At 46.4% G+C, this 26,357-nt stretch overlaps 1 protein-coding gene across 1 annotated transcript in view; it reads right to left on the bottom strand.

The window, feature by feature from the left end:
* Positions 1 to 26,118, bottom strand: part of NRBP1 (nuclear receptor binding protein 1) — a 349,434-nt gene extending 323,316 nt beyond the window's left edge. The window contains exon 1 of the mRNA XM_086928169.1: positions 26,012 to 26,118. The gene's annotated coding sequence lies outside the window, so the exon portion shown is untranslated. The remainder of the gene's footprint in view (positions 1 to 26,011) is intronic.
* Between the last annotated feature and the right edge of the window lie 239 nt (positions 26,119 to 26,357).

The following is a 26,357-nucleotide window of genomic DNA, read 5'->3' as shown; positions in this document are numbered from 1 at the left end:
AATTACGCAAGTTGTTTGGTAAGCGAGTTTGTGGTTATACTGATTGTTTGGAGGTATTTACTCATTTCAGTAGCCGAATCCCCCAGGTGGCTGATCCTACTTTCTGCTTCTGCAATTCTGGAGTTGGTTTCCCTGATGTCTTGTGGGATTACAGAAATTTCGTTTTTCATGGTTTTCTTTCTTTGACTTGGCTATGTTACCATTCAAGGTCATGTCACCCTCTTCCTTTGAATGAATGATTATTCCTTCCTTGGTACTGGTCCTTTAAATAACTTTCTCCTTCCTCATTGGGCCCAAAGTCACCATGTGATAGGGGGTGTTCCTATATCTAACTTACCTAAAGCAAGTTTGAGTTGCTTGGCTTTGAAGATACTAGTTTCTGGATTCCTTGTTGGATTGGATCGCTGTTTCCCGCCATCTCCAAACTTTCCTGTATTCCTCTTGATGCACGGCCGCTGCTGTGTGCATTGCCATGCCCAAAACTGCAGGAGCAGTTTTCCTTGTTATCACGGTACTCTGCTGCAACAAATACCACAGGAGTGGTTAACTTTGTTATTGCCATTTTTTGGTGTCCGACTGCCGTCATGAACACCACTGTGCCCAATACTGCAGGATCACCACCCAGGTGAGCTCGAGTATAATAATAACCAATATTGACACGTTTTCTTGCTGCAGCAGCTACTAACTTCCGAACTGACTAGTGAATGGAAAGCGATGTGTAGAGGAAATTATGTTCGGATTATCTTCCGGTTTTGCGTGGGCATTAGGAAGCGTTCGCCGTCTTAGAGTTAGGCATGCAGTCAGGTATAGTATGTATTTACTCCGGTCAATTAGGACCAATATGGCACAGGTAGTTGACATTTTCTTGCTGCAGTAGCGGTTAATTATAACTTGATGGAAAGCGATGTACAGGGCAAATAATCATCCCGATTTCGTGCAGGCATTAGCGAGTGGCTGCGATCCTAGAGTTAGGCATGCAGTCAAGTATAGTATGTTTTTAAATTCCAAACTGACCCAGCACCCGAGAAAATTTTATTCTTGTGTATGAGAAATATAGTGCAAGTAATATTTAGCAATGGAAACTAATTTCATAAACAGAAAAGACTTCCCAAACAAAATTATTAATTAGTCAGATGTCTTGATTGTAGTCAATTCAAATTCTTTATTTACACAGTTATCCTCCTTATTCTTACTTTATAAAAACACCACACAATTGCTTTGTCGCCAACGCGTTTCATCCTTCATGGGACTTCTTCAGGGCTAATAACGTTATTTTTTCCAATGTGGTTGACCAGTGTGGCTCCAAGCCTATTATACCAGCAATGTCCCTCTGGCACTAGTTTCCTAAAGACTGGACTACTGCAATGCACTGTATGTGGGTATTAATAAGAGCCTTATCCATCGCTTGCAGATAGTCCAGAATGCGGCGGCTAAAATGGTCCTTAATCTTCCCAGGCTTTCCTCAGCCTCCTTGGCCAGAAGAAACCTGCATTGGTTGCCCTTCCAGTCCAGGATCTCTTTTAAGATCTCCTGTCTCGCTCATGGGGCTTTGTACGACACTGGCCCTGAGGGTATCAGGTCCCTCCTCCACTCCTACTCCACCAGTAGAGTTCTCCGCTCATCCAATAAAAATCTTCTTGTGGTTCCTAGATTCACTAAAGCGACATGGGGAGGTAGAGCTGTCTCTACGTTGGCACCAACGCTATGGAACTCGCTCCCCCTTGAACTTGCAGGGCAACCCTTCGTTGTGCTGTTTCGTAAAGCATTAAAAACCTGTTTTTTTTGTTGAGGCATATCCGTAATGGTACATAAGGAGAATTACAGATTGGATGACCTGTTTGGCACCTTGATGCCCTTGGGCTAAGTTGCGCGGTATAAGATTCCCTTCATTCAATGTCGATGGATGAGGTGTGTTAAATATCAAATAAGAGCTTATAATCGTTCTTCACACGGGTAAAGTATCTCCGTATTAGTTTGCCCAGTCCTTGTAAATTTCAACTCTCTCTAAATGGTGAATATCGCAATGAGGCATTCTCTGGATATACGAAATAGCACATTGTGTCTCCACAATGTAAAGAAGAAAATAAAAAGCACTTGCCTGCCTTTTGCACAAAGGTAAAGTTGAAACGTTTTCCACTGGTTGAACTCAGAAGACTGTATTGCCACCTTAGGGCAGGGATCAGTTGAGGTAGCTACAGCAATGTGACTAAGGAGGATCACTGAGTGACAGGCAGTGGTAGCTGTTCACTCCACATACTTGTCTGTGCTAGATTTGCAAAATGGTCAGGCATAGTTGGACAAGGGTGGTGAGACAGAATCCAATGGGTCATTGCACCCTAGTTGGGAATTTACAGTGAATTAGTACCTCTTACTGGAGGACGCGTTTTACGATTCTAAGTGGAGGATGTGGCGCAGTCCTCACAAATAGTAAGATTTTGTTCATAAGGAGAGTTCCATTTAATGGGTAAGACTTCCCTTTTGACCTGGTAATATAGTTTCAGTGTCTGCAAGCATGTGGCTGGCAAGAGCAACCGCCTTCCATTTATCTTTCTTGCAATTTTACACGAGGACAGCATCAAGGCCAATGAGGCTGGTATCAACAATCAATTCGGAGTCTTTGAAGGGGCTGCAGTCTGTAGAGTGGAAGCTTCCTTCAGGTCAAACTCCTTGAAGGGGTCTACTTTAAAACAATCTCAAAATTGCAAGTATCCATAAAATTGCACTTCTTTTTGAGGAACTCACACTCGTGGAGTGCGATACCTATGTCGGACAGTGTTGTAGGATGGCCCTCAGGCGCTTGTGGTGTTTCAAGATGGTGCATACATAGACTAGAATGTCATCCCTAATATTTACAATGCAATTCAGGCTGGTCAGAACCTCCTTGATGGTGTTCTGAAAAACTTCAGCTGCTAAAGAGAGTCCCATGTTCAGCCATTTATATCTATGAAAATCTATATGAGCTTGGAGAACAATTTGGCTCCACTGATTACAGCAATCAGGTCATCAATCAGGAGGGTTTGGCGGAGATCTCTTTGTATCTCTCGGTTAGGCAATATCACATCAACACAGAAGCAGAATTCTCTGGCTGCCCAGGCTAACTGGCAATGATCATAGGAGAACAGAGACCATTACTATTACTCCTACCTCTTAGAGCTTTTGAAGCTCTGCTTCCACTGCAGAGGTAAGATGAAAGGATACACCTGTGGTGGAGAGGGGTGGGCTTTAGTGTGGTGTCAATGTGTAGTACCACTAGGGAAGGGCGGCCTTTAAAAGGAATGTGGTTAGTCATTCAGGAAACTATGTACCCCTCATAGTTGCATGACTTGAACCTGATACAATTCACTTAAGTCTGCAGCAGTCCACTGTGGTGTGCTCCTGGCTTTGTTACCTCAACCTGAAGTGGCCAAGATGGGAACCCATGAATCAAAAAGTGTAAACATTTTCTGAGTATCCATAACATTTGATCGGTAAAAGGAGAAGCGGGGGGTGAGCCATGAAGCCAACAGAAGCTGCAATTAAATGACACAGTTTTCGCATACTCGAAAGACATCACAGAAGTTACAGAGCATTCTCCAACAGAGGTGAACCCTTGATAGACAACACAAATTGGATGATATTTACAAAGCATTATGTTTATTTACAAACCTAATAAAAGTGACCCTTTGGAGTAGCACTAGCAGGATTCGAAGATCATACTTATTTCTTTATATAATTTATTATATACTGAAAGTCCGATTCACGCCGTGCATTGGCCGCCCCTCTTCAATTAGACCAAAATATGAAAATTGGAACCCATCATTCATTTCTCAAATGCAGACCACAAAGTGTTTGGGTTACAGGCTCGGGAGCAATGGTACCAAATATCCTAAGAGAGGCTGCTTCATACAATATATTGAGGCAAAAATGTATTTCTATGTGTGAAACCCCCATATACGGATACCTACACCTCCTGAACCTCCAGCAGAGCATGAGCAACAAACGGGAGGTGTCAATTAATTCCATCTGTCACTATGAAAGTTAGTACTACAATTCAATCTTGTGCTCAAACTATTGCTGCAAGACAGAGGATTAAGGAATGAACCCAAGACCTCAATTATGTTATTGTAAAAAGAAATAAGGGGACCTGTGAGGCGCAGGTCAATCCAAGGTCATCCCAGAGATTAATTTTAAGGATCCCTCCAACACAGATGCCAGTTGTTGAAGTCAAGATTAGCTGGCAAACTGTACAGATTGAAAGCCGGCAGGTTGGTGGTGGGAAAGGTTAAAGCTCTCAAACATGTAACAATCAATAGGTGAACAATGCCAGTGAAAGACAGCGTTGTACAACCAAAATTAGAGATATTTTGACTGTGGACTGCTGTTTCTGAACCTCACATCAGTTTCAATTGTATCAGGTACCTTGTGCAACAAGCCCTTGCACCAGCCGTCAGGTGATGCCTCTAAGTCAGATCCTAAGCAAATACAGGAGTTGGGCGTGTGTCAGGAGATGAAGTCGAAGAAGCCAGTATTTAGTTTTTTTAATTAATCTTTATTTTCAATCAGTAAGTTCTCACAGAATTGGTGTTTTTACAGCCAGCCAACGCGTTTCGTTCTCATGGTGAGAACTTCCTCGGTCTCAGTATTCAAGTATCTTTTCTTTGAAGTTAAAAGAGATACGTTGAGAATAATCGCACTCCACAGGTATAATGGGTGTAGCCTAGGTCCAATGTGACCTTGTTCATTCTGGCAGGAGAATTTCGAATCTAACTTATTACTGAAGACGACCGAGGTCCTGTGATATCCGAATTGCTTACAGAGAAAATAGCCTGGAACACACACTTGACTAAAGGATCGCTTCTTCATTTTCGACACGAGAAGTCACATTGGACCTAGGTTACATTGCACCCATTATACCTGTGAAGAAGTATTTAAGATTATGATTTTTTTTTTATTTGAAAATTAAGATCTTATTTCGAGCCTCCACTGTGATCCTTGAACTGCTAGTTTGTGGAGCCCACATCAAAAATCAGGACGTCTGCTCCTTGATTTTATTTTACTGAAAAGGAGCCACCAAGAGCTTTTCATCCCGATGCTGTACACCATGAAATTAGTTCAGCTACCCACCCCTTTGTTAAGCATAATCTTCATCCACATACAACTAACATCATTGTGCTCAGTCGAAGTTTGTACACACCTAGCCATTCTCTACATACCCACCTGCCCTTCACAACAGGCGTGCCTTCAACATCCTCGGCCCCAGCCACAATCGGCACCTACTCAACAACTCACAACAAACTCACACCAAAACTGAAGACTCAGCAAAATTATTTGCACCTTAATCACATGACATATGGTCACCTCCCTCAACGCTTGCTAAGCATGCCACAAATCTTTGCTGAAACTGTGCATACCATCAACCGCCATGTGCAGCAAACCATTGGGTTTGTGTTACACATAACCTCATCAGCGCTACCACGTTGAAGCACACTGTCAATAGGGGAAGGTGGATTGAGGACACGAGGACCTGAATCCCACCAGAACTCTAGAATGTGAACGTACAGACTAAGAAGGAGAGATGGGGTTGGGAGGACAGGCAAAAGTAATTTTTACATTTTTAGCCCAATCATCTACTAAAACACAGGTCCCTGGGGGTGTGCAGCCCGGCAGAGGAAGCAGTTGTGGCCAAAGCACTAACTAAGCTATAATGCCACCTCTCAAAGTGAGGTACCGTGCCACTCTTCATATCACTCCAAATGCATTCTAACAGCTCAAAACCATTCAGTTTAATCCCCCATGATGAAGATAAGCGCTGAATGCCAGGAAGCTGCACGGTTGACTAGAAAACAAACAATTAGATTGATAACCATCTTAAGTGCCCTCCCACATAGCCATGGTTACAGAACAGACTGCTTTAATTCAGTAAAAATATAGTATTTTCAAGCAGTAAGGTCAACCGCTAGATGATTGTATGTCACAACTATGTGCAGACTAAAAGAACAAGCATTGAAAATGCAATAGGTCTCGCATTATAAAATTAGGAGCTATTGGTCTTGTAAATGATTTTTTTTTGTGTTGATTTTTGAAATAGCTAAATTGATAGCTTTGTCATTCACAACGCCAATAGTTATAACTTTTGTGAATGTGACACCTATCGCATTTGGAATGCAACATGTTTTATATTTACGTGACTTTGATGGCAGCTCTTGTTGTTATACTGATATGGTGTTAGGACTATTGCACTCCTAAGTTATTAAAATTTCAAAGTCTGGTCTTTGACATTAGATTGGTGCTATCCGGTAATCCTTTAGGGACTGTAGGACCAAGTAAAATGCTGAGTAGCGCTATCCCAGGCGTGGGTAGCGACACCGGATGCACACAGTGAAAGAAATTTTCAGCGAGGTAAGTTCTGCATTTGAAGTGAATTTATTATAAATCAAATTATTTTGGCTTCATTCAAAATGTTGTATTCACATGTTGAAATAGATACATCAATCTTCATTTGTTAATTAGTTCAAACACGATTCCCCATGAATTCCCAATGCATTTCGGGCGCTGGGGCCCTTCATCAGGGGATTTAATGGTACTGTTGACAAAAAGAAAAGGTGATACACATATATTAATACGCTATCTAGTATGCGAACGTGCATATGCAAAACATTTCCAAAACATTTCATACAATGTCCCTAGAGCATTAATCTGATCATGCGAGACATAAATCTGAATGGTAACCCGGTTTAAATAAATATAGTACACGTGTAACCCCTGGGCATTTATCGAGAGTGAGTGGAAGTCAATACACACAATATGTCGAGTTAGCGGGTTCGCAAATAACAGCAATGGTTTGTGACCGTAAACTGACAAGGGACCTGATTCGTGAACTGAAAGTAGAGACGAGTGAAGGTCAAACAACGGAGTAAACTATCAACATAGACATTAGTCTAAAGGGGTTAAAAAACATCGGGCGCCAGATCTATAGGGCTGGTCTCAACCCCGGTACATTGAAAAAGGGGTAAACAAAGTGAAAAACGATAGATTCAAACGTTCGAGATCCGAAAGGGTACCGACAACAATGTATCCCAAATGGCGGTGACTTACCAGTATCAGTGCGGAGCACTGGCTACAATATCACTCTCCGTGTGTAGTCGGCGGGATGGAATGCGGAAGTACCGTGTGTATTTTTAACGTGAAACTAACGTGTGACGTATGCGATCATGTGATCGACGGGGGTGAAAGACAGACTACTCGGGGTCAGAAATGTCCGTGTACTGAGAATGAAAGACTCGTAAACCAAGGGTAAAAGAGTGACAACAAGCGCAGCTATACTTGGCCAATGAAGCACGAGTGCTGTAAATGTTCTTCTATAAAAACACCGTTCATAATGTTAGAAATATTAATGAGCAAATGTACACAATTGATTGTGAGCATCACGATAGAAAATGTAGAAAAAATAATAACAGTCAAAATGAAATACACATGTCAATTGTACAGATTGGAAACTAATACTGTGATGCAATAAGGCGTGTCTTCTTATAAGAAGCAATGAAAGTCAATCCGATCATTTAATCCTTTCGGATGGGTCGTAGTGAGACGGTCTATCCAGTATATTTCTCGTCTCAATAGGTACTGGCTGTTGTCTCTACCCGGTAGAATACTGGGTTGTTCCAACACTAGGAATCGTAGTTGGCTGGGGGTGTGATTGTGAAGTTCAAAATGTGCTGCCAACGGAGTTTTGGAGTTCCTGGTACGAATGTTACTCTTGTGTTCAGTCAACCTGGTTTTTATCTTTCGCTCGGTCTTGCCAACATAGGCCAAGCCGCACGGGCATTTTAGCATGTAAATTACGTTGCGACTGTCACAGGTGGCAGATACTTTTAATTTGATCACTGTTCCTTGGCTAGGATGTCTGACTTGATTCCCTTTGATGATGGCATTGCAATTACCACAGTTGTGGCATGGCAATGTACCTTTGTAAACTGTGGTTTTTCTTTCAGTTTTGGTGTTCAGTATCTCTTTGATGTTTCTGGATCGCTGGTATGCAAACCTGGGTGGACTAGAGAAAATACCCTTGAAATCTTCTTCAAGAGCAAGTAATGGCCAGTGTTTAAGAATGATTTTTTTGATCTGATAACTTTCAGTTGAATATTTAGAAATAAATGCTGTTCTCTCTTGTTGAGTGATGATGGTCTTTTCTTTCAATAATGTAGTTCTGGGAATAACAGATGCCTTAGTTTTTGCTTCCTCGAGGATTGCCGTGGGGTAACCTCGCTTCTGAAATTTGTCAATGAGTTTGGGGAAATTTTCCTTGTAAATTTGTTCAGATGAAGATATTCTCTTGACTCTTAATAGCTGAGAGTACGGAAGGTGTTGTTTTAAGGATGGTTGGCGAAACCTTTGAAAATGTAACAAATTGTTTCTGTCCGTAGCTTTGGTAAAGATTGTCGTTTCCAATTGCCCCTGTTTGTTTTCAATCATTACATCCAAAAAAGATATTTTGTCCTCCTGTATGTTGTGGGTAAATTGGATTCTTTCATTTACCTCATTCAAGTTTTTGATGGCATTTATCAGGCTTTCCTTTGTTCCTTTCCACAAAATGAAAATATCATCTATATATCTTTTATATAGAATTAAGTTGGAACCAAGGAGAAAAATTATCTCAAAGACAACCCATCAGTGCCGTACATATACATGATCCCCAAGGTTCATAAACATCCCACCCACCCACCCTGTCGGCCCATTGTTTCAACGGTCAATTCCATTCACGAACCGGTAGGAAGATATCTTGATAAACACCTGCAACCCATTGTACAAAAAATGTCCACATACATCAAGGACACTACGAATTTTCTGAACATTTTGAAGGAAGAGGTATTGATAAACACCAATGAAATATTACTCTGTACGATTGACGTACAATCCCTGTACACTTCTATTCCGCACAACTTAGGAACAGAAGCAGTGGCATACTTTTTGGTAACATCTGATATGGAGGTAAATTTCACCATATTCCTCATGGAGTTACTTAACTTCACCTTATACCACAGTTACTTCCAATGGAACGATGAGTACTATATCCAATCTTCCGGTACCGCCATGGGAAATTGCGCCGCACCGGCGTACGCGAATCTTTTTATGTACAGGTACGAACTTGACCACATTTTGAGCAACCACTTATGGACTGACAACTTAATTCTATATAAAAGATATATAGATGATATTTTCATTTTGTGGAAAGGAACAAAGGAAAGCCTGATAAATGCCATCAAAAACTTGAATGAGGTAAATGAAAGAATCCAATTTACCCACAACATACAGGAGGACAAAATATCTTTTTTGGATGTAATGATTGAAAACAAACAGGGGCAATTGGAAACGACAATCTTTACCAAAGCTACGGACAGAAACAATTTGTTACATTTTCAAAGCTTTCACCAACCATCCTTAAAACAACACCTTCCGTACTCTCAGCTATTAAGAGTCAAGAGAATATCTTCATCTGAACAAATTTACAAGGAAAATTTCCCCAAACTCATTGACAAATTTCAGAAGCGAGGTTACCCCACGGCAATCCTCGAGGAAGCAAAAACTAAGGCATCTGTTATTCCCAGAACTACATTATTGAAAGAAAAGACCATCATCACTCAACAAGAGAGAACAGCATTTATTTCTAAATATTCAACTGAAAGTTATCAGATCAAAAAAATCATTCTTAAACACTGGCCATTACTTGCTCTTGAAGAAGATTTCAAGGGTATTTTCTCTAGTCCACCCAGGTTTGCATACCAGCGATCCAGAAACATCAAAGAGATACTGAACACCAAAACTGAAAGAAAAACCACAGTTTACAAAGGTACATTGCCATGCCACAACTGTGGTAATTGCAATGCCATCATCAAAGGGAATCAAGTCAGACATCCTAGCCAAGGAACAGTGATCAAATTAAAAGTATCTGCCACCTGTGACAGTCGCAACGTAATTTACATGCTAAAATGCCCGTGCGGCTTGGCCTATGTTGGCAAGACCGAGCGAAAGATAAAAACCAGGTTGACTGAACACAAGAGTAACATTCGTACCAGGAACTCCAAAACTCCGTTGGCAGCACATTTTGAACTTCACAATCACACCCCCAGCCAACTACGATTCCTAGTGTTGGAACAACCCAGTATTCTACCGGGTAGAGACAACAGCCAGTACCTATTGAGACGAGAAATATACTGGATAGACCGTCTCACTACGACCCATCCGAAAGGATTAAATGATCGGATTGACTTTCATTGCTTCTTATAAGAAGACACGCCTTATTGCATCACAGTATTAGTTTCCAATCTGTACAATTGACATGTGTATTTCATTTTGACTGTTATTATTTTTTCTACATTTTCTATCGTGATGCTCACAATCAATTGTGTACATTTGCTCATTAATATTTCTAACATTATGAACGGTGTTTTTATAGAAGAACATTTACAGCACTCGTGCTTCATTGGCCAAGTATAGCTGCGCTTGTTGTCACTCTTTTACCCTTGGTTTACGAGTCTTTCATTCTCAGTACACGGACATTTCTGACCCCGAGTAGTCTGTCTTTCACCCCCGTCGATCACATGATCGCATACGTCACACGTTAGTTTCACGTTAAAAATACACACGGTACTTCCGCATTCCATCCCGCCGACTACACACGGAGAGTGATATTGTAGCCAGTGCTCCGCACTGATACTGGTAAGTCACCGCCATTTGGGATACATTGTTGTCGGTACCCTATCGGATCTCGAACGTTAGAATCTATCGTTTTTCACTTTGTTTACCCCTTTTTCAATGTACCGGGGTTGAGACCAGCCCTATAGATCTGGCGCCCGATGTTTTTTAACCCCTTTAGACTAATGTCTATGTTGATAGTTTACTCCGTTGTTTGACCTTCACTCGTCTCTACTTTCAGTTCACGAATCAGGTCCCTTGTCAGTTTACGGTCACAAACCATTGCTGTTATTTGCGAACCCGCTAACTCGACATATTGTGTGTATTGACTTCCACTCACTCTCGATAAATGCCCAGGGGTTACACGTGTACTATATTTATTTAAACCGGGTTACCATTCAGATTTATGTCTCGCATGATCAGATTAATGCTCTAGGGACATTGTATGAAATGTTTTGGAAATGTTTTGCATATGCACGTTCGCATACTAGATAGCGTATTAATATATGTGTATCACCTTTTCTTTTTGTCAACAGTACCATTAAATCCCCTGATGAAGGGCCCCAGCGCCCGAAATGCATTGGGAATTCATGGGGAATCGTGTTTGAACTAATTAACAAATGAAGATTGATGTATCTATTTCAACATGTGAATACAACATTTTGAATGAAGCCAAAATAATTTGATTTATAATAAATTCACTTCAAATGCAGAACTTACCTCGCTGAAAATTTCTTTCACTGTGTGCATCCGGTGTCGCTACCCACGCCTGGGATAGCGCTACTCAGCACAGCTCTTGTTGTTATGCCACATCTCTAGAGAGCAGGAGAGTGCAGCAGGGGAGAGAAGCACAGCCCTGCAAGCTGAGCGTCCTCCCATCGCACACCCATCTGTGGCTTGAGGGGGTGTGAGGGTGAGGGGGTGTGAGGGTGAGGGGGTGTGAGGGTGAGGGGGTGTGAGGGTGAGGGGGTGTGAGGGTGAGGGGGTGTGAGGGTGAGGGGGTGTGGGTGAGGGGGTGTGAGGGTGTGAGGGTGTGAGGGTGTGGTGATGGTGAGTGATGGGGTGTGAGGCAGAGTGTGTGTGACGGTGTGAGGGTGTGTGAGGGGGAGTTAGGGAGTGTGAGGGTGTGTGAGTGGGTGAGTCAGAGTTAGGGGGTGTGAGGGTGACTGAGGGCGAATGAGGGTGAGGGGATGAGGGTAAGGGTGTGTGAGGGTGAGGGGTGTTGATGGAGAGAGGTTGCAAGGCTGAGGGTGGGTGAGTGTGTGTGAGGGTGTGTGAGGATGAGGGTGTGAGGTGTAGTGAGTGAGATTGTTTTGAGGGGGTGAGGATGTGAGGGGAGCTAGAGAGTGAGGGTGTGTGAGGGTGAGGGTGAGTGATGGCGTGTTAGGCTGAGGGTGTGTGAGGGTGAGTGAGTGAGGGTGAGTGAGTGAGGGTGAGTGAGTGAGGGGGTGTGAGGGGATGGGTGTGTTACGGTGGGTGAGGGTGTGTGAGTGAGGGAGTCGGAGGGTGTGTGAGTGGGTGAGGGTGTGTGAGTGAGGGAGGGAGTCGGAGGGTGTGTGAGTGGGTGAGGGTGAGAGTTAGGGTGTGTGAGGGTGAGGGTGTGTGACTGAGGGTGTGTGAGGGTATGAGGATGTGGGTGAGGGGTGTTGATGGTGAGAGGGTGCGAGGGTGCGAGGGTGAGGGGGTGAGGGTGTGAGGTGTAGTGAGTGTGAGAGGGTTGTGAGGGTTGTGAGGGGGGGTGTGAGGGGGTGTGAGGGGGTGTGAGGGTGAGGGGGTGTGAGGGTGAGGGGGTGTGAGGGTGAGGGGGTGTGAGGGTGAGGGGGTGTGAGGGTGAGGGGGTGTGAGGGTGAGGGGGTGTGAGGGTGAGGGGGTGTGAGGGTGAGGGGGTGTGAGGGTGAGGGGGTGTGAGGGTGAGGGGGTGTGAGGGTGTGTGAGGGTGTGTGAGGGTGTGTGAGGGTGTGTGAGGGGGTGTGAGGGTGTGTGAGGGGGTGTGAGGGGGTGTGAGGGGGTGTGAGGGGGTGTGAGGGGGTGTGAGGGGGTGTGAGGGGGTGTGAGGGGGTTTGAGGTTGAGTGCGTGTGATGGTGTGTGAGGGTGTGTGAGGGTGAGGGTGGGTGAGGGTGGGTGAGGGGGTGGGAGGTTGTGGGTGTGTAACGGTGTGTGAGGGTGATGTTGTGTGAGGGTGATTGAGGGTGTGTGAAGGTGTGTGAGAGTTAGGGGGTGTGAGGGTGAGGGTGAGGCGTATGTTTATAAGTAATTTAAATGTGTCTTTTTTTTAATATGTGTTGTATTAAATAAAATGTGATAGAGCTTCCCTTTTGAATTGTCCTGCCTTATGTGTATGTTTTTATGTAATTAAACTGTGTGTGTGTGTTTTAATATGTGTAGTGTTATGTGTGTGTTTTGTGTCTGTGGACTCCCGTATTAAATGTATTAATTTTAAAATGGCCGACGCAATGCGTCACCTTGACGCTACCTACGTCAGCGTTCTAGTTTTTTTTGTGTTGTCACTGTTTACTTTTGATTGACGTTTATTTGTAGCCAATCGGAGCGCTAAGTTTTTGACGTAGCGTTCAGATTTGCTTACGTCGACGTTGGAAGTCCCCAGAAGATCGAGAATCGTGGTGCACGGAAGGCGTGTGCTTGTTCGTGTGCTGGTGCTGCGTCGTTTGACAGGTAAGATTTAATTTCTAAGTTATTTTTTATCTAATTTAATGTAGTATTTGTAGTATGTATAAATTAATTAATGTTTATGAGTGTATGAGTGTATTTATATAAATAGTGACATTTTTTGTTAGCGATTGTACTATTTGTTATTTATTTATTTAAAGAAAATGTAAATCATTTTTTAACGTTGATATGTAATGTATATGTTAGCGACAACTCTAATTTCATGTTTTTGTAGCTGTTTGTTATTTGACGTACATGAACTTTTTTTGAACTTCTAAGGGCTATTTCGTTTCGAGTATATGTATGTATGCGGTTTACTTTCTTTTTTTTTGAATACTTAAATGCATTGTTTAGATTTCTTTTGTTACTTTGAGTGGAATAATTTGTTGTAGTTTTGGAAGAATTGCAATTAGGCTGTGAAGTCTCGTGCTTTTGTGATTACGCACTTTGTGTTTTTGATTTTTTCTGGCATTGTTTAATGGTTTATTTTCCCTTACGTTAGTAAGTGCTTTATGTTGTGAATTTGTTTCCTTTAGCTCGCTTTGTCCACTTTTAAATTGTTGTATTATTTGCTGTGTATTCAGATGTTTGCCTATTTTGTGTGCATTTATGATCTTTGTGAAAGAAATGTTTTATTTTACAATCCCTTTCTTCATTTTTGTGTATTAATTGCTGCACTGTCCTTGCGTTGCATTAAGTTTTAATTTTTGAATAGCTACAAGTGTGTAATCCGATTTTTACGTATTAAAATAAATGTTGCCTAATGCAATTTATGTGTGGAGTTGGAGGGTGGAGTTGTAGTTGGAGAGTAGAGTTGTAGGGTGGTATTGTAGTTATAGGGTGTAGTTGGAGGGTGGACTTGGACGGTGTGAGGGTGAGGGTGAGTGGATGTGAGTGTTTGGGGGTTTGAGGGTGTGTGATGGTGTGTGAGAGTGATTGAGGGTGACTGTTTTAGTATGAGCGAGGGTGTGAGTGTGTGTGTGAGGATGAGGGGGTGAGGGTAAATGTTGCCTAACGCTATTTATGTGTGGAGTTGGAGGGTGGAGTTGTAGTTGGAGGGTAGAGTTGTAGTGTGGTATTGTAGTTTTAGGGTGTAGTTGGAGGGTGGATGGACTTGGACGGTGTGAGGGTGAGTGGATGCGAGTGTCTGGGGGTTTGAGGTTGTGAGTGAGGCTGGGCGAGTGATGGTGTGTGAGGGTATGAGTGTGATTGAGGGTGTGAGGTTGTGAGGGTGTTAGGGTGTGATGTAGGGTGAGGATGAGTGAGGGTGTGTGAGGGTGTGAGTGGTTGTGATGATGCCTATAAGTGATCATTTTTTCTCCTTGAATATTGTACACTTCAAATGTATTAATGTTGTGAAGCGTTGTTTTCGAAGCTAATCAAGACCTATGTAATGTTGATTGATGCTGTTAACGTTGAATTAAAAAATAAACACATCAGTAACGTTTTTTATATAATGCATGTAAAAAGTTACCTTTTTTGGTAAGGTACACATCAATTCGCACTGCAAAAGCTTGGCTTGCATTAACATAGACGCGCAGTGATTTTGTCTGTGTTTGCTCATTAGAGACAATGTTTACCTCCTTTTAAATTTGCGACTACGGATGCGCATTAATTGTGGCAAAGTATAAGTATGAAGCCACCTTTAAAAATTGTATTGTTTTTGTTGTGTAGTTTGAGTGGAATACTTTATTGTATTTATGGAAGAATTGCAATTAGGATGTGAGGTCTCGTGCTCGTGATAACGCACTTTCTTTGTTTTGTGGATTCTTTCCACCATTGTTTAATGGTTTATTTATTTCCCCTTACTTTAGTAACTGCTTTATGTTGTGAATTTGTGTCCTTTAGATGTCTTTGTCCCCTTTTAAATTGGTGTATTACTCGCTGTGTATTCAGATGTTTCCCTATTTTGTTTTGGTTTATTTTTTTCGTAAAAAATGTTATATTTAACAATCCTTTTCTGCATTTTTCTGCATTTTTTTGTATTAATTGGTGCATTAAGTTTTCATTTTTGAATACCTACAAGTGTGTAATCCGATGTTTAGTTATTGAATTAAATGTTGCCTAATGCTATTTACGTTTGGAGTTGGAGGGTGGATTAGTAGTTGGAGGGTGGAGTAGTAGTTGGAGGGTGGAGTAGTAGGGTGGAGTTGGACGGCGTGAGTGTGAGGGTGAGTGGATGTGAGGGTCAGGGGGTGTGAGGGTGTGTGATGGTGTGTAAGGGCGAGTGAGGGTGACTGAGTATGAGTGAGGGTGTGAGGGGTTGAGGGCGTCTGAAGATGAGGGGGTGAGGGTAATGGGGTGTGAGTGCGTGTGATGCTAGGTGTGGGTGAGTGAGGGTGAGTGAGGGTGAGTGTTGTGAGGGTGTGAGTGTGTGAAGGTGAGTGAGGGTGTGCGAGTTTTACGGTTGAGTGTGTGACTGTGGGTGAGGGTGGGTGAGGGGGAGATGTTGAGTGATGGTGTATGAGGGTGAGGGTGTTGAGGGTGTGTTGGTGAGTGATGGTGTGTGAGGGTGTGAGGGAGTTTGAGGATGAGTGAGGGTGTGTGAGGCTGAGGGTGAGGGTGAGGGTGGGTGAGGGTGTGAGTGGGTGTGAGTGAGAGTTGTTGTGATGATGCCTATAAGTGTTTATTTTTTCTCCATGAATATTGTACACTTCAAATGTATTAATGTTGTGAAGCGTTGTTTCTAAAGCCAAGAGACCTGTGTAATGTTGATTGATGCTGTTAGCGCTGAATCCAAAAACAAAGACATCAGTAATTTTTTTTATATTGTCCATGTAAAAAGTTTTTTTTTTTTTGTAAGGTACACATCAAGCCGCACTGCAAAAGCTTTGCTTGCATTAACATAGATGCGCAGTCATTTTGGAGGGTGGAGTTGTAGGGTGGATTTGGAGGGTGGACTTGGACGGTGTGAGTGTGAGGGTGAGTGGATGTGAGGGTCAGGGGGTGTGAGGGTGTGTGATGGTGTGTGAGGGTGAGTGAGGGTGACGGTGTGAGTATGAGTGTGGGTGTAAGGGTGATGGGGTGAGAGTGTGTGAAGATGAGGGGGTGAGGGTAATAGGATGTGAGAGTGTGTGATGATAGGTGTGGGTGAGTGAAGGTGAGAGTTTGAGGGTTAGTGAGGGTGAGTGTTGTGAGGGTGTGAAGGTGAGTGAGTAAGGTACACATCAATTTGCACTGCAAAAGCTTCGCTTGCATTAACATAGATGTGCAGTCATATTGGAGGGTGGAGTTGTAGGGTGGAGTTGGACGGTGTGATTGTGAGTGGATGTGAGGGTCCGGGGGTGTGTGAGGGTGAGTGAGGGTGACGGTGCGAGTATGAGTGAGGGTGGAGTTGGACGGTGTGAGGGTGAGTGGATGTGAGGGTCAGGGGGTGTGAGGGTGTGTGAGGGTGACGGTGTGAGTAAGAGTGAGGGTGTGAGGGTTTTGAGGGTGAAGGGGTGAGGGTGTGTGAACATGAGGGGGTGAGGCTAATGGGGGGTTGGACTTGGACGGTGTAAGTGTGAGTGGATGTGAGGGTCAGGGGGTGTGTGGGTGTGTGAGGGTGAGTGAGGGTGAGTGAGGGTGACGGAGTGAGTATGAGTGAGGGTGTGAGGGTGGTGAGGGTGAAGGGGTGAGGGTGTGTGAGGGTGAAGGGGTGAGGGTGTGTGAGGGTGAAGGGGTGAGGGTGTGTGAACATGAGGGGGTGAGGCTAATGGGGTGTGAGAGAGTGACAGGTGTGGGTGAGTGAGGGTGAGAGTTTGAGGGTGAGTGAGGGTGTGCGAGTTTGAAGGTTGAGTGTGTGACTGTGGGTGAGGGTGTGTGAGGGCGGTGAGGGTGTTGAGTGTGTGAATGCATCTGGGGAGGGGGAGGAGAAATGGGAGCCTGGCTGTGTGCGTGGAGAGAGAGGGGAGTTGCTTGCGGCTGGGGGCTGTGGAACAGATGGCGAAGGCTGGCGAATTGAGTTGTGCATGCTCGCTTGGAGTCGTTGATTTTTGCAAGTTGCAGCCCGTTCCTTTCTGCTGCTACTCCGTTTGTATCGAGTGCCGAGGCTGCATAGTTAAGACCAGGGCTTCAAACTGAGCCTGCAAAGGGAAGCCGCATTGAAAGCCCCCTCAGCCCCCCACCCCATCAAGGCACACGAAACAGATAGAGGGCTGCCATTGTATTTTGATTTTGTTGGGCTCACCAGCATTTGAACGCTGCCGTTCACTACCACACATCTAGGGTAGTGTATTTTTTGTTTTCGGTACAAGGCTAATTAATGTGTGTTAGTTAATACAAATTCTTTTAAGAACATGATGCTTCCAACATGTTTTAGTATTCAATGCGAAGATGTGAAATGCGGGTTTAAGACGAGACACGGCCGTGAAACTGCAGGGAGAGAGAGGGGAGGTGCTGGCGGCTGGGGAGGAGAAATGAGAGCCTGGCTGTGTGCAGGGAGAGAGAGGGGAGGTGCTGGCGTCTGGGGTGGGGGAGGAGAATTGCAAGCCTGGCTGTGTCCGGGGAGAGACAGGGGAGGTGCTGGCGGCTGGGGAACAGATGTCGAAGGCTGCCGAATTTTGTTTAAAAAATAGTCTGTTTCAGTGTGTAAAAAATTAGTTGTGCAGGTTTAATGGTTTAAGACGAGACACGGCCGTGAAACTGCAGGGAGAGAGAGGGGAGGAGCTGGTGGCTGGGGAGGGGGAGGAGAAATGCCAGCCTGGCTGTGGAGAAATGCCAGCCTGGCTATGTGCGGGGAGAGAGAGGGGAGGTGCTGGCGGCTGGGGGTGGGGATAGCCGTGGGAGGGAGCCTTGTCGCTTTCATGTGCACGCGCTTTTAATGTCAATGCGCTTGCGCATTGAGCTTCAATTTGACGGGCACTGCAAGGAATCGCCATGGAATCTAAAGTTGGTTAAAGTCTGTTTAAGCGCCCATAGTCTCGCAAGCTCAATGTGCATGCGCATTGACAGGCGAGACCTAAAAAGTATTGCTGCTAATAGAACATTGTCCAAATAAAGTATTTTAAAAATAAGCTGTAGAACAGCAGATTAATACAGATGGTATTTGGCTTCACATAATCAAAACCTATAATGTACGATTTCAAAAAGCACGATAGAGGCAATAACCTGAAGGCAACGTTACATATTGTTAATATTGTGGGATTTTAAAGGCATTAACAATAAGTATGGAAATGTTTTATAAGTAAATATTTTACAAAAAAAATGTTTTAATGGTATTTCAAGAGTAATGCTTCTATGTTGTGTATAGTATGATGCATGTTCCTGTGTGCCACCGCCAGACATAACAAGAACTTTACTGCAAGCTTCCTTTCACTCCATGATGTGTGTTTCAACAGGTTCTAAAGGTATAAGGCAACAGATATTCTGGGTACATCCGTCTGCAGCGCTGGGACACCCCCGTTGGGGGTAGCCGTGCGCATAATAATAATAATAATAGCTACCTAGCGTAACGCAACTGCCAACATACATCCCTGAAATACAGTCATAATAATGAATTTGGGAACAAACTCTTTTTACTTAGAACTCAACTGCAACCAAAATACGAACAAGGTTGGTCTACGGAGTTTCAAAAACATATCTACCACCAATGGGAATGCATTACGTCACCCGGGGCGCAGCCAATCAGCCCTGCAACCATACAACTTCATATACTTAAAGCTGTTAAGCAAATATCATTATAATCATACAGGATACTCACTCTAAACATAGACAAATAAGGTGACATGACAGGTTGCCATTTTCTACATCAAGGAGATTACCAAACTCTACAATAGCAAATGTCTCAGTTCGTGCATATGGAGCTGGAGTTTGGGGCCATGTTTCTCCTGGGAAGTTACAGGTAGCCAAAAATAGTTTTTTTATGTAAGATCCTAGCTATACCAAAAACCACTTCAAGTCTCATTAAGAACTGGGCATTAGTTTTGTGGAGGACCAAATTAATGTTGCCCCACTATTACTGTGGTTAAAGTTATGGCATAATCCCAGGGCAGAATTTTCCAGGCAGGTGTTAAATACTGTCTTAGTCTAGATAATATATTTGCCAGCCCATGGCTGACTTGCGTCAAAGATACCTTTCCAACCTGAGACTTAGACATCCAATTGATAAGCCAGAAAGCATTAGTCCCAAATGTAAAGAAATAGTCAAACAACGTTTTGAATCACAGAGAGGACACGAGACTAGGAATATCACTTAACATGCATTCAGTTACTATGTACCTGGAAATTGTTACAACCATAAGTTTAGACACTACCTTATCCTGGATTGTTAGACCAGAACACAAGTTTTACTTTAGTTAACACTGAAAACAATGCACTTTTTAGCAGCCTTTCGTTTAGTTGGCACGTGGTTTAATTTGCTTCCATGTTGCCCATATGAGGTATATCTGCCCAATCAACTGCAAAATTAATTATTTTGTTCCCTGTTTAATATTGTTAGGAGGCGTTTCTTACAGCACATTAATGCACAAGTATTTTACTTCGTACAAAGAGGGATTCGTACATTTACTACGTCTGTCTTCATTTGAAAATTGCACTGCTGTCTTGAGCTATATTGTTGCTGCTATTAAGTTAAGGAAAACACTTTTTTTAACATTTTTGAAGGCAGTATAGTGAGGACACCTGCTTTAACGGGGCGTAGACTAGATTTGTTCTAAACCTGCATTTTAAATGTTTTTATTTATGTACTTTTATGGCTTTTTCGAATCGCCGGAATAAAGATTTTATGATTGACCTGCAATTTTGAACAGTAAAAAACGATTTTTGCAGCAAATGACAATAGCTCTACAGCCGAACCATCACACGAGGGCACAGGTGTTGGAATTCCTCAAAGGTCCAATCGTCTAATTAAAACTAGCCCAGCAGCAGCGAGAATGATGAGACGTGTAAGCTAACAATAACCGGCTCCGTATTCTCTCTAACACAAGTGTGGTTTTCCAGCTTGTCATCGCGGATTGTGCGCCAAGAGAGAAAGGAGGAGACTGAGCCTCGGGCATTTGCCACTCCTAAACCCTCTCCAAACTTTAGAACCACGCAGCGCAGCCCACGGTCTTTACTCAAACCTCCCAAGCCAAGAGTGACAGAGCAAAGATAAAACAATAGACTGAGTTCTCCCCAGAAAAGAAAAATGTGCCAGCGGTTTCACTTTATGCTGACATACCTTAGTCATTCGCTGCAGGGGAGTGACTCACTGTGACTGTGCCAACACACCCACAACTTTCTATGTATAAAAATGTGGTGACATCACAGCTGAACAAAATGGCTTATGTGGTACTTGGTAGAGATACTCTTTACAACCCTCCATTCAAGACAGAATTACTACCGGTGTCGTGATCCGAGGTGAGGGGCGCTAGGCCCTCATGACGCAGCAAGCACACAATGAGGCAGACACCGACACAGTGGTAACAGATGGGTGAATGGGCCCCAGAGCACGAGCGCTCGGCCCCTTTATTGGCCAGTGTCACATGACCTGTGACGCCTGGTGGTGGGTGGGTGTTAGGTGTGCAGTTACAGAAAGAACTGAGACACTAGACCGTGTCTTACGTTACTACATCCCTCCCAACCTTAGTTAAGCAAATTACCCTAACTAGAGTTCAACCTGCGGGGAAAAACAACAGTTCAAACAAAACCTATGATTTACACGACGATTCCCACGTGGTGGTCTTTACTGCTGGTTCAGTTGATTGCTGGCAATGTCTTTTCTTTTGCCTTGGCAGACTTGCAGCTTGTAAGTGGGCTTTACAGTCTCTCTCGCTCTGTTTCACATCCTGTGAACGTGCAGAAGTATAAATATACGTTGAGTCCCAAGTGTGTTACTTTTCGCTGGACCGTCCTGTTCAAAGTGCTTGGTTGAAACTGGTGTCTGTTCCTGACTGGACTTTCCGCTGCAGGTTATCCCTCTCACGGATACCCCTCTCTCGTGGGTGTCCCCTCTCACTGGACGACCCGGAGGCCTTTCTGCCAGGTTTCCACTGGACCGGTGTGCATGCCGCCTTGCCTCTTCAAACATGTTGAAGGTCGTCGCTACGGGTCATCTTCTCCGTGTCCGAGTTCCACCTGAAAGGGTGTTGTTGGCACTGGTTCAGTCGTGTGCGACCTTCGGTCTTCCAGGATCTTCAGCGTGAGCTTCAACAGTCCGTCTCTCGTGTGGGACCCGCTGCCACCGGTGTCCCTGAGGCCTCTGCCCCTGGATTTCCGCGGCCCTTTCGTCCGTTCCATCCCAGAGGTGGGTGTTGCCAACAGACTGGCGTGCTCTCTTCTGTCCTTCCATGGATGACTGTCGAGTTCGCATGTGGATGCTTCCTTCCAGTGATGTTACTTGTCCCGGTCGTGCTTGTGGACTGTCGTGCACCTCTCACGTTCTCCTCGGTGTTTCCCCTTTTGAGTGTCGTGGTGTTTTGGTCCACACTCCTCTTGGTTATCCTCCATTCTCTTGTCGTCCTGTCGTCGTGTTTCTGACCTCTTTTCCTTTTCTTCTCTTCGGTGGTGGCAAACGTGCCACTCAGACCTCTTCTCCTTTCTCCTTCTTTGGTGACGTCATGCCACTCAGACTTCTTCTCCTTTCTCCATCTTCTTCGCAACGCGGTCTGGTCACCTTGCTGTTACATCTTCCTAACCAGACTGCTCCAGGCAGCGTGCACTCCACCTGCTTCCATCCGGTCCTGTCCTGGTTCACGGACACTGTCTTCTCTCGTCAGTCTGTGACTGGACCGGGCGTTGCGATCTTCTCTCTCTCTTTAGACGTTACATGTTGAATTGTGGTTGTCGAAGTTCGTTAGTCGCTGATCGTGGACTGTGTCTTGGTGTTCGAACTTCTTGGACCTCTGCCGGTCCACTCTGCCGATGCTGGCAGGCTATCTTCGGTCCTCTTGTGGGATACTTGCTGTGTTACGGTTTGTTGACCCTTGCTTCGGTCACCTCCTTTTGCGACCGCCGGTGAGTCAGCTTTTGGTGCAGCCATCTGGCTGGCCGGCTTCTTGAGTGTGGCACGTGTGTGACTGTCTGTGTTCTTTGTGCAATCGTCTGAGGGATCGGTTTTCTCCTTCTCTGCGACCAGACGGGGTGGTCTTCTGCGTGAGTCCTCACGCTTCGCTGTTTTCAATTGGGTCACTCTTCGCTCCGCGCTCTTCCTGTGCTGCATTTCTGTGCGGAGGGTTACGCCGCCACTCCAAGCTTCTTCGTGTTAGGTCAGCTCCCCGTTACGTCACGGGTGTGCTTGCTTTTCTTCTTGGACCTTGGAGCAGTGTTGACGGTCGTCGCGCTTCCTCCCTGTGTCGTACTTGCTTGCTGGGGAGTCTTGGGACCTCTGTTCTGTTCCCGTGGTGACGGAACTGCAGTTCCTTCCCTGCTGTTGCAACGACAACCTGTGGCCATCAGGTGCCGCTCCGCTGGCAGTTGGTCTCTGCTTGTCCCCTGCGCGTCAGGTGGTCTGCGCTTCTGTTCTGTCTCCTGCTTCTGGTCACTGCTTGTGAGCGTCAGTCCTTGCGCTCTCCTTCGTGCGTGTAGTTACCTCACTCCTTCTCCTGGTGCATTAATTCTGGTGCTCTTGCGTGCTTGGCGTATTTTGCCTTTCTGGCGCGTTCCTGCGCCGTCTTGTGCTGTCCTGATGCGCTTGGCACTTGCTGGCGTCAACAGCTGCTGTGCTGTCCACTCGCATGCACACTGTGCATTCTGTGAGTCCTTGTTGGGGTGGATGCAGTTTGTTCACTTTTATACTTGGCAGTCCTTTGGCTGTGGGTTGCACGTAGCTGTCCCTGTTGTGCCTTCACGTGCTCCTGACGCTTCTGCTGGGCAGTCCTTGCAGTGCCTTAGGTGCAAACTTTGTGTCCTCCTTGCTGTCTGTGCAGCTCTTTCCGGTACGACTCCTGTCTGCAGATTGCAGCAGCCTAGAATTGTCCCAGAGCTTCCTCAGTGCACTCTCGGCACTCTGCTCTTCCCTGCTGTTCTGTACCTAATCGGCGGGTGCACTTTCGTGAGATAGCCACTAGGTGGCAGCATTGTCTCTTTTCCCGTGCCGTCTCCGGCTCCTTTCTTCTTTCCGAGTCATTATGAGGCCTTCTCACTCCTGCTTTAGGGATGCCGGTACAGACTTCTCGTGACCTCGGCTGGCCCGTCTTACTCTCCCCTGGGCACAGGCGCTCACAGCAAGGTAGGCGCTTTCCTTCCCTTTATTTTTCGAGTGTGTCCATTTGTTTGGGAGGTACTGCTCCTTTTCATTGCGGGTGGCTCCGCTTTTGAATTGCTCGCATGCCCGCAGCTCTCCACACTCTGCAGGTGTTTCTCACACCGTTCATTCACCCCTCTCCCGGTAGCAGCTCCTTCCTTCACACGCTGCCCGGGGCGGGGGAGGGGTAGCGCTGCTATCGCTTGTCCGTGTGCGAGGTGGGCACTCGCTGCAGTCAGCCCCTCCTGCTGCGGGCGCTTCCTCCTGGTGCCATTGTCCCCGCCGCCTCCCTTCACACACGCTGCGGGGACAGGACGCTTCGGGCAGGCCGCGGGTAGGCTCCGCTGGTCCTGTTGAATGTCCAGACCACGTTGCGAGGGGGGTCAGGAGGCGGGTAGCTACTCCGCTCGAAACGCTGCGCCCTGGGGCACCCCTTTACGCTTGGCGGCCCTCTTCTGCCACGCGGGTAGGCTCCGCAGTGGTCTCCTCAGTTCACTCACGCCGCCGCCGCAGCCTTTCACCACACACGCTGCGCGGCGAGGACAGGGGACGCTTCAGGCAGGCCGCGGGCGGGCTCCGCTGGCCTTCTTGCACTCGGGGCACACTGCGCGTAGGCTTACCTTCGGCCACAGGGCCACTCTTGCCACGCGGGTGGGCTCTGCGTTGGTCACCTCACGGTGGGGCTCAGTCGCGGCCCAGTTTTTAGCCGCTGCAGGTGGGATCCGCGCAGCCCTCTATTTATCCCACGCAGGGGGAGCAGCTCACGATGTGCTCATGAGGTGCGTGGTCGGCTCCCGGTCACCTCCTCGGTCTTGTCGGCCCGGGGCTTGGCTCACGCCCCGCGGGTCTCACGGAAGGCAGGCGCCGATCCTGTGGGGGGAAGGGGGGGGGGCGCGACGTCGCCTCACAGCTCTCTCCTCTTCCCCCACGATGGTTTCAATTAGCTGTGGCACGCTGGGCACAGCTCCGCCTCGTCGCCATTGTCGTGATCCGAGGTGAGGGGCGCTAGGCCCTCATGACGCAGCAAGCACACAATGAGGCAGACACCGACACAGTGGTAACAGATGGGTGAATGGGCCCCAGAGCACGAGCGCTCGGCCCCTTTATTGGCCAGTGTCACATGACCTGTGACGCCTGGTGGTGGGTGGGTGTTAGGTGTGCAGTTACAGAAAGAACTGAGACACTAGACCGTGTCTTACGTTACTACAACCGGAGAAACTGTGTTTAAACTTGAAACCACTAACAAAGCAGACACTCAGTCTCGCCGTGTGGTCTGCCTCTCCTTCAGAGTACAGTGGAGAGCAGGACTATCCTACTTATCAGAACCACCGAGACAAGCCGACTCCTGGTGATCAAGCATCCACCCATCCAATCATTCCAACTGGCATTAGTGCAACACGACGCATTTCTGAAAGCGTCAGGTTTACATCAAAGTCAAGACCCCCTTTCTGGTGTAGGAGACATGGCTAGAGTAGGCACGACCCCACCACTTCACCTTCTCTGCCAAGCAGGGAGAGGGTCACGTATCAATTTAAGACGGGAAGAGGAGTGCCTCCCTCAAAGGCCCGCTAAATGAGCGTACAGAAACTTCAAGACATGGGCCTTCCCTACAAAGACGGCTTGGCACAAAGTTAAAGATATACAGACCCATCTTACAAACCACGAAAATGCCAAATACTCTCGGAGCATGAAAGGGTATGCAAATGGTTGCCTTGAACTGCACAGACATGGTCGTTACACTATTAGAACGAATAGAACAGCAGCTGGACTATCAAACGTACAGATTAGTACACCCACAGAGATGCCCTCTCAAGGGTCCCTTCTTTGAGGACTGCCAATGATATAGCATCACAGATGGGCATAGTTCTCTTCCTCTTGGTGTCCAGGGACCCTCCCAGAGCGTCATTAAAGTCTGACAAGTCGGCTTTCACAAATTCGTTCACCACCACAGAATCACACACAGAGCTACACTGTCAGCCCCAACTTACTAAGCCTGGCTCAGCCCCCAGACATAGCTGCTCCTGGACGGGGAAGCCTACCTGTTCCTCACCTCCCCCCTAGACCTGTTCCATCAGCTCCTCCTGTCCTCTCATCAGCTCGTCTACGGCCTTTACTGGGCCCCCATCCAGCCGGCCCCTTACAGCCGTGCCTCAGTCATACCTCGTCATAACGCCCCATAGTTCCCTTTCCCCTACTCCCACCATAGGCTGCCTCGGCCCCGCCCCACGAAGGACTTCCTTCAGACTCCTGTTGAAACCCCTCCGCCGGGCTCCTGGTCCCCCCTCCTGGCCTCTCGGGATGTCAGCGCCCCCAGACCCGTCTATGCTCCTCCCTCGCCGCCAGCCTGTCTTCTCAGAGGCCCACCGCCACACTGACCGGTGCTTCCTCTCGGAGCCCTCTCCCAGATACACTTCACAGGCCCCTTCCCATTGGCCTCTCACCGCCCACCCCGCCTTCCTTCCTCTCACGTCCCCCGGGCACCCCGCAATGCCTCAACGCAGCGCAGCCTCCCCACCATCCCCGCACCTCACCTGGGCCGCCGGCGGGCTCGTGCGACCTCAGTCCCCAGGGAGCTCCGGCGCACACACCGCAGGCCTCAAAACGAGCTCCGGCACCGGGCTCAGCAGCGGCACGACTGGCCCAGAGCGCGACGCCAGCAGCAAATCCACCAATCACAAGCGCCGAGCGCCCGCTGACGCACCGCCATGCGCGTCCACGTCACACAACCCGTCAGTGCGCAGGAGCGCGCGAGCTACACTGGATGATGTGCTTCCTTCCGATGGTTACGTTTCCCATTGGGGGCTTGGCTTCCATCAGCTGGCGTGGCGTCATCATCAGCTGAACTTGGCCGAGGCTCCCCAATGAAGTCCATGACGT

Source organism: Lissotriton vulgaris, chromosome 6 (assembly GCF_964263255.1).
Source record: "Lissotriton vulgaris chromosome 6, aLisVul1.2, whole genome shotgun sequence".
NCBI lineage: Eukaryota > Metazoa > Chordata > Amphibia > Caudata > Salamandridae > Lissotriton > Lissotriton vulgaris.
Note: the sequence above shows the minus strand (reverse complement) of the source record. Positions and strands in the feature narration are given on the sequence as shown.